Source organism: Lissotriton vulgaris, chromosome 10 (assembly GCF_964263255.1).
Source record: "Lissotriton vulgaris chromosome 10, aLisVul1.2, whole genome shotgun sequence".
In the NCBI taxonomy this organism is placed as follows: Eukaryota; Metazoa; Chordata; class Amphibia; order Caudata; family Salamandridae; genus Lissotriton; species Lissotriton vulgaris.
Genome location: NC_141698.1, coordinates 337,758,081 through 337,770,715, shown reverse-complemented (window position 1 = coordinate 337,770,715; position 12,635 = coordinate 337,758,081).

Sequence of the window (12,635 nt, the reverse complement as noted above, 5' to 3'; positions counted from 1 at the left end):
TGGGAGGCTCATTTGCAGAAGATGCTTTCTAATTCTCTTCAGAAATGGCAGATGGAAATAAAGCTATTCACAAAGAATACAAGTCCTGTGTCTAGATAATAAACATTTGAACACTTTAACGCAGCAGATACATCCCTTGATGGCAAACCTATTCAGATGACATAACATTTAAATGAATTAAAAGTGAGGCATGGTCACCTTCAGCACAAGAGTTGCTAATTCATCTACCTTCAATACCCACAATTTGTATATATCTTTCCTAAAGTGTATGACTCAAGACTGTCTGAATAACCATTTAAAGACTGTGTGGAGTACCAAAGGGTACGGAGGAGACAAAAAGGTGGACAAAACATATAAAAAAGTTGTTGCTGAGAATTACAAAATATAAGACCTCGTAAATAGATAGAGTAAATTGCTCTGGGTCTACAGATGTCATAATACTAAAAGGGACGGTGGAAGGGGATATGGCACTAGTACTTGGAAAGGAAGGAGGCAGGGGAAATTAGTAATTGCAGATTTGCTTATTGAAGGGGTTCGATTAGCTGGAACGTTTAAGGGGATATGAATGGGGATCTTGGGATGGTGCTGGAGACACCGACAGAAACAAAGCAGTGCAGCTACAGGAGCTTGGAAAGTCAATTAGCAGGATCATAGAGTCTGGAAAAGGAGGTGGAATAGAAGAATGGGATGATCTGGATAGAAGGGTTTTATCTCCTCACGGACAGAGTGGTCGCTCCCTGTGCTCCTGGCTGCAACCTGGTATCGTAGCGCCACTCTGCTGAAGGATCTCTGTCATAACTGCAATTGTCTTCGCCTGCTGTGTGCTAGCGCTTTGCCTTATTAGCGCTATAGATATTGAATTTGGCTGTGTATCGTATTGATTTTGGCTGGGTATCGTAGCGCCGCTCTGCTGAAGGATCTCTGTCATAAATTGCCTTCGCCTGCTGTGTGCTAGCGCTTTGCCTTATTAGCGCTCTAGATATTGATTTTGGCTGTGTATTTACATTGTCTGCGCGCCTGCCAATAGCGCTCCGCTCTGCTCCTCCCCCCGCCTCCATTTTGTTTATTTGTTGTCCTCCTCGTGTGCCCGACCCGCCTCCCAGCTGAGACGCCCTCCCACTAACTTAATACAGCGCTGCTCGGCTGTAAACGCTGTGACTCGCTCCTCCTCACGGACAGAGTGGTCGCTCCCTGTGCTCCTGGCTGCAACCTGGTATCGTAGCGACGCTCTGCTGAAGGATCTCTGTCATAACTGCAATTGTCTTCGCCTGCTGTGTGCTAGCGCTTTGCCTTATTAGCGCTATAGATATTGAATTTGGCTGTGTATCGTATTGATTTTGGCTGGGTATCGTAGCCCGCTCTGCTGAAGGATCTCTGTCATAAATTGCCTTCGCCTGCTGTGTGCTAGCGCTTTGCCTTATTAGCGCTCTAGATATTGATTTTGGCTGTGTATTTACATTGTCTGCGCGCCTGCCAATAGCGCTCCGCTCTGCTCCTCCCCCCGCCTCCATTTTGTTTATTTGTTGTCCTCCTCGTGTGCCCGACCCGCCTCCCAGCTGAGACACCCTCGCCCCTCCCCCTCCACTATCCATATATGACAGGAGTTCCCGCGCGCAGCGACCGCGCCCAACCCGCGCCGAAGGTGCGCCAAAGGTAAGCCCGTCTACGCCCGTCCGCGCCTGGACCGCGCCCAGCGCCAGACCCCCTGGCCCCCGTCCCTCCCAACCCCCCCGCATTTCCTACGATGCCGCCACCCTCCTAGCCCTTAACGCCGGTCGCGCCCCCAACTGCGTCCAAGCCGCCCCTGGACACACCCATGGACCTTTCTCTTGCTACTCCTGCAAATTCATCGGCACCGACAACATCTCCGCTACGACCACAACACAGATTCCCGACCCCAACCACCTACAGTGCATCCTGCTCAACACTCGATCGGTCCACAGGCACGCCATAGACCTATGGAATCTACTAGACACCATCTCTCCAGACGTCGCCTTCCTTACAGAAACTTGGATGAACGCTTCCTCCGCCCCAGACATCACCATTGCCATCCCTGAAGACTATAAGATCACACGCAAGGACCGCACCGACCACACAGGAGGAGGAATCGCTATCGTCCATAAGAAATCAATCCGCATCTCAACCAGCTCTGACGCCAACCTCGCTAACTCCGAACACCTTCATTTCCAGATCCACATCGACCCCAAGACCACACTCAGAGGCACCCTCCTCTACAGACCACCAGGACCCCGCGCAAAATTCAGTGAAGACATCACGGACTTCATCACCCCACACGCGCTCCCCTCCAAAGACTACATCCTTCTGGGAGACCTCAACTTTCACCTTGAAAAGATCAACGACCGCAACACCGCCACCCTCTTAGACAACCTCGCCAACCTCGGACTTAAACAACTAGTCACTTCCCCCACCCACATCGCAGGTCACACACTCGACCCCATCTTCACCTCCAGCAATCATGTCTCCTTCAGCCACACTACGGATCTCCTCTGGACTGACCACAGCTGCGTGCACTTCACCTACAACAAACCAAAACCCACCAACCACCTCCAACCAACTCTGCAAAGAAACTGGAACAAAATCACCACGGACCAGATCTCCGCATCGCTCCTTCTTAACACCCCAGCCCTCTCTTCTAACGCAAACGAAGCCGCCGCCAACCTCACCCTATGGTTATCCAACACCGCCGACACCTTGGCACCACTGAAAAAACGCCAAAGCAAACCTGGCAGCAAAAAGGCCTCATGGTTCAACGATGATCTTAAGAAATCCAAGAAACTCTGCCGCTCCCTTGAAAAGGCCTGGAAAAAAGACCCAAACACCAGCACCAGGGACGCCTTCAAAAACGCCACCCGCACTCACCACCAACTAATCCGAAAGGCCAAAAACAGCATTCAAGGAACGACTTGACAACAACGCCCACAACAGCAAGGAACTTTTCAACATCGTCAAGGAATTTTCCAATCCCTCGGCCAACTCCAACAACATCACCCCCTCTCAAGCCCTCTGCGACTCCCTAGCCTCATTCTTCCACAACAAGATTGCAGACATCCACAACAGCTTTGACAACCAACCCGGAAACCAACCCACCCTACCTTCTGCTAACCAACTCCCCCCTTGAACACCCTTAACAACTGGAACCCAATCTCCACTAAGGACACAATCCGCCTGATGAATTCCATCCACTCAGAATCCCCCACAGACCCATGTCCTCACCACATCTTCAACAAAGCAGACTCCGTCATAGCACCGCACCTCCGAGACGTCATCTACTGCTCCTTCAACTCCGCCACCTTCCCGGAAGACTGGAAACACGCTGAACTCACCGGCCTTCTGAAAAAACCCACAGCGGACCCCACCGAACTCAAAAATTACCGCCCCATCTCGCTCCTTCCATTCCCGGCCAAAGTCATCGAGAAAGCTGTCAACAACCAGCTCGCCGCCTTCCTCGAAGCCAACAAATCCCTCGACCCCTCACAGTCCGGCTTCCGAGCAAAACACAGCACTGAGACCGCCCTCATCGCAGCAACAGACGACATTCGAACTCTACTGGACAATGGAGACACAGTCGCCCTCATCCTCCTCGACCTCTCCGCAGCATTCGACACAGTCTGCCACAGCACCCTTTTACAATGCCTCAGAAACATCGGAATCCAAGGAAAAGCACTTGAGTGGATCACCTCGTTCCTCACCGGAAGAACCCAGAGAGTCCGCCTCCCACCATTCAAGTCCAAGGCCACTGAAGTCATCTGTGGCGTACCACAAGGATCCTCACTAAGCCCCACCCTCTTCAACGTATACATGAGCCCCCTCGCGGCCATCGCACGCCAACACAACCTCAACATCATCTCCTACGCTGATGACACTCAACTGATCCTCTCACTCACCAAGGACCCGAACACCGCCAAAACTAACCTACACGAAGGAATGAAAGAAGTTGCCGAATGGATGAAACAAAGCCGTCTGAAACTGAACTCAGACAAAACTGAAGTCCTCAATTTAGGTACATCCCCCACTGCATGGGACGACTCCTGGTGGCCGGAAGCCCTCGGAAAAGCACCCATCCAGACAGACCACGCACGGAACCTAGGCGTCATCTTGGATTCTTCACTCTCAATGAACAGACAAGTCAGCGCCGTATCCTCTTCCTGCTTCAACATTCTCCGCATGCTCAGAAAAACATTTCGCTGGATCCCCACCGAAACAAGGAAAACAGTCACCCATGCTCTGGTCACAAGCCGACTGGACTACGGAAACACCCTCTACGCAGGCACTACCGCTAAACTCCAGAAAAAACTCCAACGAATCCAAAACGCCTCAGCCAGGATCATATTAGACATCCCACGCAATGAACACATCTCTGGTCACCTTAAAGACCTCCACTGGCTGCCCGTCAATAAGAGGATCACTTTCCGACTGCTAACCCACGCACACAAATCACTCTACGACATCGGACCAGAATGCTTCAACTCACGACTGTCCTTCTACACCCCCTCCCGCCATCTACGTTCTTCCAGCCAAGCCCTCGCCACTTTACCTCGCATCAACAAGACCACCATGGGAGGCAGATCCTTCTCATACCTGGCTGCTAAAACATGGAACTCACTCCCCGCTTACCTTCGCCTTACCCAGAACCACCTTGCATTCAGAAAGCAACTTAAAACGTGGATATTTGACAAGTAATCCTCCTCCCCTTTCTAAGCGCCTTGAAACCCTCTGGGTATGTAGTGCGCTATACAAATTCTCTGACTTGACTTGACTTGACTAGAACGAAGGGAGGTGAGCTATAAGCTGAAAAATGGGTAAATTAAACCATTGAGCTGGGACTGGTGTTTGAGTATTTCTGCTGTGGTAGTTTATCCTGTCAATATGATTTGACTGTGCAGCTAAACAATTGTTACTGGAATTTGAATGATCTACTCAAACCTAATATGAGACAAAATGTGATTACATATTTAAAAGATATTGTGGCTGATATATTCTCTAGAAAACTAATGGCATGCACCCAAAAAAATCATTACTGAAGCAGTTTGGAGCATTTAAGTTTTCAAGCACAACTCAGACATGTAACACGTGGGTGGACAATTTAGCTATTTAATAATACCTATAGTACATTTAGACATGTGGTTAACTGTATAAGCTAATAATATGTTTGTACAGTTCCATTTCAATAACAAGACTTTGTGGCTATGCTCATTCTATTGGTTGAATGTAGTAGGATGCCAACCTTGAGCCCGTCATTGGATTGAACTTGCAGTTTTGGCAAGACCAATATGGGGTGAGGTTTCAATAATCTTGAAACCTGTGTAGATTGGTTCCTCCTTGACCATCTAGGTCCACCTGAACTAATGGGGTAACAAGAGGCATCATTCACTAAGGGATTGCCGGATTGAATCTGACAGGCATATGATGGATGGTGAACACAGACAAACAGAAGTATAGAGACGTGATTACTTTCTGAGCTCAGCTTTGATCCCACCAGCCAATGAACCCAAATGTAACTAATTATCCTCAAGCCATTGTTTCACATTTTCTATTTATTGATGGTCAACATTTGAATTATAAAAGATGCCCACTGGCATCAAACATGTATCTTAATATGCAAGTGTGCAAAATAAGTAAATATGATTAATGACAGAGGTAACCAGACACAATGGGCTGAAAGTTGCCAAGGGCTTATGGCCAATAGTCCCATTAGTTCATTCAAATGACTGCTCGAAACACTTCTTTCAACATTTACTGCTTATATTCTTTGGCAGAAGTCTCTCGTAGACAATGTCTGTGAGGAAGGATAAAAACATTTTACACATTGTGCTTTGATAACTATTTTTGAATTCTGTACATAGTTTCATCGAGGAGCAAAGGCCATGTTTGGACTGAATGCAAATATAAAGAACTGAATTTTAGAAGTTGACCTACAGAAATAGAAGTCATAAGCTATTATCCACTCAGAAATAGAGCATTAGGGGCCAGATGTAGGTTAGTATATTTTACCGACTCATAAATACAGAATTTTACCGATTCGGTATTTATGAATCGGTAAATTAGAAGGGGGTAGATGTAGTTGAAATCGGTAATTGAATTACCGATTCTGTAAAAATCGGTATTTACCGAATCGGTAAATACCGATTCGGTAATGCCCATTGATTCCTATGGGCATTGAAGCCCATAGGAATCAATGGGCATTACCGAATCAGTATTTACCGATTCGGTAAATACCGATTCCAGCAAGGGTACAGGGGGTGTCACTTTGACACCCTCTAGCACCCTAAATACTGGCATGTGTGCCATGTGGCACACAGACATGCCCTAAGGGCATGTCTGTCTGTCACATGGCACAGGTGTGCATGCACACATGTGGATGCACACCTGGATTCGGTATTTTACCACCCAATTGGATTGGGTGGTAAAATACCGAATCGGTAAGGCCTATGGGACTCAGAAGAGTCCCCCATACATCAGGAAGTTACCGAATCGGTAAAAATACCGATTCGGTATTTTACCGATTCGGTAAATTTACCGATTCGGTAACTTTACTGAATCGGTAAAATAGGGCCCCTACATGCCAATTACTAAATACCGGTCGGTAACGGCCGAAATCGGCCGTTACCGACCGGTATTTTGGCTCCTACATCTGGCCCCAGGTGTCTACCAATCTAGGCAGCATAGATATTTGCATCATGAATACCTTTAAGGCTACTAATAGGAGACTATGCATATTTGATTTAGTAAGTGATGCAGATAATAACGAATCAACATGTCTTGTCTATGTCATTTAATAAATTACAAAAAGAGAATATGAGTTCCATTTAAGGTCATGATATGGCCACAGTCAACGCAGTATTGAACACAATTAAGGAAGTTAAAGTCACAATTTAGGTGGAGTTTCAAGAAAACTACTGTCACAATCGTCAGGCCCACTTTAAAATTATAGATGAAGCAGTGAATATTCCAGAAAAATTGCAGCTCAGTTAAATACTATGAGCACTAAATTTAAAACAGGTGGTCAGAAAACGATGCATCTGAAATTCAAGAGGTTTTTCTCCAATTCTGCTGAAATGTTTATCAGGAAGAATCGTGTCAACATGAATTCCAGGATGGAACCATATTAAAGTGATCCATCCATGATAACAGGAATAGCCCACTTTGGGGAGATAATTAGGCAGATGTCATAGCAATAATCTCCATAAGTGTCAAACTTACTGTGCTCCAAATTGCAAAATTGGCTAAGGATTTTGTCATTGCTCAGGCTACATAATTAAAATTGTAAAACCTAAATCATTTGATGCAACTCTAATGATGCTGTACAATCACTGATCATCAAATTTTTAGGGGTTAATTTTCTCTTCCTGGAGTGAGTCAATTTAGTTAAAAAGTCCATTCAGATGAGGCACTTGCCGCAGCGCTCAAGATGGCCGCCACCTAGTGGAGCTCTGTATCACATTGGAACGCCAAGAATATTATGCAGCTTCCAAAGCATTAATTTACTTGGAAACAAGCAGGTAGTAACTTCGGAATATGCCCTGCTCTGTTCTGCAATGTTTTTGGATCTTTTGAGGGTCGCTTTCTGGCTTTTTTGGAGTGCTGCATGCTGGGGCTATACTGCTGCCGCCATTTTCCTGTCCTCAGAAGTGGATTATCTGTGGTGCGCTTTCCATACTTCCTGCTTTTCCCCTCATTTACTGACCTTGTATGGATTGTTTTAATATTGAGAGCTTGGGGAAGTTGATGGTGAACTTTCGGGCTTGCACACAGAAACAGTGAACATCATTTTTTCTATGGGCAGCACTTAAAAATGTGCTACACCCAAATACAAGCCTTTAATTAACCCCAAAACAGGCAGGCACTATGAGCGGAGCATGCCCTGCTTTACTTGACAATGTTTTATACCGTTTGAGGGTCGCTTTCTTACTTTCTGGTGACCTGAAAGTAAAGCCTATGCCGTAGCCGCCATTTTGAGTTCCAGTACTTTGTTCTCCTCAGAAGTAAAATATTTGTGGCATGCTCTTCATACTTCCCACCGCTCTTCTCAGTGTCTGGACATATCTTGCTTATCCTTGGTGTTGTGTGGCTGGGGAAGGTGTTGTATTCTATTGTTGGCTGCATCCTTTTCTTTTCTTCGTTTTTTCTCAATGTTTTTCGAAGCTTGGGCAGAAATAAAAACCTACTGCATTCCAATAAATGTAAAACTGCTAAAACCTCTATGACTGTACCCTCACTTGTTGCCGTTCCTATGGACAGTTCTCTCTCTGTAGTAGTGAGGGCTCAGTCTTCTTCTTCTTGGTCAGCACCTCTGCCTTTGTCAGCCTCCAAGATGCAGACAACGCCTACAGCTTCTAAACGCCTCAAACAAGACCCAAGTTCTCCTCCTAAACCCCTTACTCCGGTATCATTAGATACTATTTTGGAGGAGATACGTGTGCTACACCCGTTCATTGAGGAGACTAATACTCGATTACAGGTGATGGATAACAAGCGGTCATCTATGGATTCTAGGCTCTCCTTGGTGGAACAACATGTCAGTGATGTCCAGAATGCTGCTGTTAAGATAGCAATATTGGAAGAAGATATTTCACTGCTTAAAAAGTCAGCAGAAGACCTTGAAAACAGAAATAGATGGAACAATCTTAATTTATATGGTCTTCCAGAGGGCCTTGAAGGGAAAGTCACCTTTTTCACCTCCTTTCTTCCCAAGCTTCTAGATCTCCCACCTTCAATTAATTTGAACATTCAGCGTGGCCACATATTGGGACCTCATCTCTCTTTGGCATCAGCTCCATCAAAACCTTGTGGAGTGATTCTCCTTTTCTTGCAATTTATGGACCTCATCCAAGTACTAAATGCGGCTAGGTCTAAACAAGCATTGGAAATGCAATAGGTCTCGCAGCATTAGAGTTAGTGCTTTTAGAATTGTTTATGGGTTTTTTTTGTAAATCTTTAGCATTTTTGTTTCCTGTAGCCAATGCTAAAGAATTACAAATAAAAAAAGCCATAAACAATTCTAAAAGCTCTAACTCAAATGCTCCGAGACCTATTGCACTGTGTGAGGGTGAGGGGTTGAGGGTGAGTGAGGGTGAGGGTGGGTGAGGGTGAGTGAGGGTGAGTGAGGGTGAGTGAGGGGTTGAGGGTGAGTGAGAGTGAGGGTGAGTGAGGGTGAGTGAGGGTGAGGGTGAGTGAGGGTGAGTGTGAGTTAGGGTGAGGGGTTGAGGGTGGGTGAGGGTGAGGGGTTGAGGGTGAGTGAGGATGAGTGAGGGTGAGTGAGGGGTTGAGGGTGAGTGAGGGTGAGTGAGGGTGAGTGAGGGTGAGTGAGGGTGAGTGAGGGTGAGTGAGGGTGAGGGAGTGAGGGTGAGAGGGTGAGGGTGAGGGGTTGAGGGTGAGTGAGGGTGACACAGACAAAAACCGCTTGTGTGCTGGTGATTTTCTTGGTTCCCGCCCCCTATAACTTTTTCTTCAAAGGTAGCGTAACTACATGACATGGTGCTGTGGCGTCATTTCGAATATCCGGGAAACAAGCATAATGCGAAATTCCAGAAATGAGACGAATTACGCCGGTGTGACTTCAATTTACCCCAAATATAGTAATTATCATTATTCCCCCAACTTGATATAACAATATGTGGCATGTGGGGAGGGCAGTTCTGCCTAAAGGCAGCCGCCATACCCAGCTGGGACATACATAAGCCCCGAGGCCCCAGAGCAGGCGTGCGTCCATTAAATGCACCGACTCCATTCTTAATAACGGATATCTTTAAAATCTGCCCGCCAAGAAACAAGTTGGGCCATCAGCGAGAGTAAAAACACCGCGACCTGCCCCAAATTACCAATAGATTATGAATCGTTCAATGGCGCCTTTGGACAGCGGGCCCAGGTGACGGGACTCCTGCTGGTTTAAAGGGCCAGGCCGGCTCCGAGAATCTGACACCGGAGAAAGAATGCGCCTTCCCTGGAGACTGCAGGCGCGTCCGAAGAATGCGTTTAATGGCGAACACAGAACATGTTAATGAGATGAATCCACCCCCGGGCGGGCTGCGTCACAGCAGTCATTAGAGAGCGGAAAATGTGAGAGAGCGTCTGTGAATGCGCGGCTGTGACGTCACGACACCGGACACCAGCCTTCGAAAGCAGACGGGCTATGATGATGAGAGTAAAACATCACACCCATGGGGGAGAAGGCTTGCCAATCTGAAGAAGCATTGGCAAAGACAACAGGACATTAGAGCTTTTCGCCATCATGTTGCAGATTAAAGTAGGCGGACGGGTGAAATGCACCCGTGGATGATAAAAAAAATGAAACCTGAATGAGCATGCTGCCTACTTAATTTATGTACAACACATACCTTAATCAGCATTGTGTTTGAAAAACTGGAAGTGAAGTTCAGTTTATTGGTAGCCACGGTAGCGTAAAGAAGGCGGGGAGGGGGCGGAGCGGGGGAGAGGGTGTTAAGCAGCAGGGCTGCCTGATAGAGTGGAGAGCGGGCGGGCAGAGAGAGTGAGGGGGCGGAGCGGGGGTGTGGGAGGAGTGCGGGAACAGACGGGAGGAGAGTAGGAGGAGTAGGGGAGGCACGGCCTAGCGGCCGTGCAATCAAGAAGTGAGGGGGCGGGAGAGTAGGCAAGGCAGGCGGCTGGGGCCATGTGCACGCGCTTTTAAGCTCAATGCGCATGCGCATTGAGCTTAAAAGTCACGGGCACTGCAAGGAATCGCCACGATTCCTTGCAAGTTAGATAAAGAGTCGATGAGCCCCCATAGTCTCGCTTGCTCGATGCGCATGCGCATCGACAGGCGAGACCTAAAAACGTCTTGTTCGGTCTGTTGCTAACTTCTTTATCTCTCAAGATGTGTCTAGTGCAACGGCTAAAAGACGGAAGGACTTCCTCGAACTACGACCCGCACTAATGGCCCTAGGTGCACGATATGGGCTTTTTAATCCTTGTCTCTTTAAGGTGACTTTTCAGAATAACACGTCCACCTTTGATGATCCTGCAGACTTGAGGAAATGTATTCATTCACACTCTACTTCATCAAGGGAGATTCCTGGTCCATCTACTGTTACTTGATTGCTTTGCTAATTCTTGCTATCTGTTTTACTAATGTTGCTTCCTTTACAGGTTGCTCAATGATTCTTCTCACCTGTTTCCTTTGTCAATTCCTTTGTAGACCTTTTGGATTCCAGTTACTTGTTTCCCCCTTTATAGTGTTGGCATCCCGGCGTGGTGCCCTCTCCCTTGTCGGTTGTGCCGTCTTCATTTGCTGTCGCCACTCTTCATTGTTGTCCTCATCCCTCCCTTTTTAACGGTACGTATTACAGTCATCATCTTGGCATGTACTGTCCTCTCTGGCTATCTTTTTCCCCTTTCTTTTCCTCCTCTTTTCTTGGTTTTTGTTTCAATGTTGTTTTTCCAAAATTCAAAACCAAATGTTGACATTTTGTCATAAAAATTTTCAGAATAAATCAGTTTAGTATTTGTCAACAGTGTTTTCATTCCTGTCTTATTTAACATTTTAAAATAAAACGTTTCTGGATCACTGGTATTAAACCCTGAGAAGTATGGAAATTTCTCATAAAATGTTTTCGAACTTTCTTTTGGTGGAGTAGGACAATGTTCCCATTGATTATAAGTAAAAACATTTCTAGGTCGTGCAGATTTATGCAAATAGTGATGACCATAGTGATTGTAACAGTATAAATCTTCATAATTTGATGAACCCTGTAAATAATCATGTTCTGTAAATGTGGCTGACATTACTGAATCTGACATCATATTATTAATATTTTCAAAATCCCAATCATCAGAAAAAGAACTTGGTTTCACAAAATCGCTTAAGGAAATCTTAAACTGGTGTGGATACTTCAAGAGCTCAATCGGGCCATAAATATCATAGTCATTTTTGTCCCATGCAATACCCCCAGGTATTGGGTTGACTGTGATGTTCACTGATGATAGTTTGCTTTACTCGATTTGAGAGGATCTGTGAGACTTTAGGACCAAGTTGATGTTCTGACTTGCTGTGTCCATTGTACTATATTTTCCATCAATGAATCTACCTAAACATAAAACCATGATGAGCCAAAGCAGGAGGAAAAGTACACCTAACACAATCCAAAATTCAATCCATGGTGAAATCAGATATGTCTCTTTTAGTTGGTGAAACAGCTCGGTCATTTTTTCTTTGAAAGTTTTTGTTGCTGACTTGTCTCCATGTTCACTTGGATCATCGGAAAAGTCATCAAAGTTGATAAAATAGCCAGATGCAGTTCTGTCAATTGGTGGGATCCCTTCCGGATTTCCATTAATCTTTGCATTTTCTTTTGTTACATTTGTACATTCTGATGCTACATCATTGTAGATTGGTGTATCATCACGCATTGTTGCAATTTGGGTTTCAAGAGGCAAAAGTTCCATGGCTTTATTGCATAGTCCCTTTTTATTTACTGCAGGTTTATCGAATGTGATTAGTCTTTCAATTTGAACCTCTTGGATTGTAGCAAAGTTTGGTCTTCTGCTATTTCTTGGCAGTCCACTGGGCCTGCTGTTTATTATCGGCCACATGTTTGTGGTTTCACCAGATCGATGGAAACAATTCTGTTTTCCTTTTTACCAGCAAGTGGCTGTAGTAC